The 522-nt window shown below is 48.9% G+C and overlaps 1 protein-coding gene across 1 annotated transcript in view; it reads right to left on the minus strand.

The window, feature by feature from the left end:
• Positions 1-522, minus strand: part of PAAG_12292 (hypothetical protein) — a gene marked incomplete at both ends in the record, with an annotated part of 2,055 nt that overhangs the window by 846 nt on the left and 687 nt on the right. The gene's annotated exons all lie outside the window — the stretch shown is intronic.

Below are 522 nucleotides of genomic sequence, written 5' to 3' on the forward strand. Positions count from 1 at the left end.
TCCCACCGGGGGGATTCATCTGATTCATGGTTGGAGCGAGTAAAAAAAGGGAACTTGGCACTCTCGGCCAGAGAGCGAGTCGAAACTCTCTCAGTCGGGGCTTGATGTAGGAGGGAAGGTCAGGTTGGGCCAGCACGCGACAAGATTTCGCAGTGTTTCCCCGAAGAGGAGCAAGGACGGATGGAGGAAACGCGAGGTGGTTACGGAAACTAGAAAGGCCAGGATATCTAGTCGTGTAGGTAGGGTCTAGTTACGATGGAACGTGTATTTGATGTGGCGCGGACAAGAGGTTTTTTTGTTGAAGTGATGGCGACGGCTAAGACCAAAAAATAACAAGAGGAAAACCGGGAGAAAATCGACGTCAAGAGGTGACTTGTTCGACGATCGCCGGCGAATGAGGATGGATGTGACAACGATACGATCTATAGAAGCGGTTCTTTTTTTAAGGGGAGGAGTATCAAGTTTAACCCAAATAAATAGGATAAATAGGGCAGGGTTGAGTATAATGCGTGTAGTGTGGAG

Source organism: Paracoccidioides lutzii (genome assembly GCF_000150705.2).
Source record: "Paracoccidioides lutzii Pb01 unplaced genomic scaffold supercont2.20, whole genome shotgun sequence".
In the NCBI taxonomy this organism is placed as follows: Eukaryota; Fungi; Ascomycota; class Eurotiomycetes; order Onygenales; family Ajellomycetaceae; genus Paracoccidioides; species Paracoccidioides lutzii.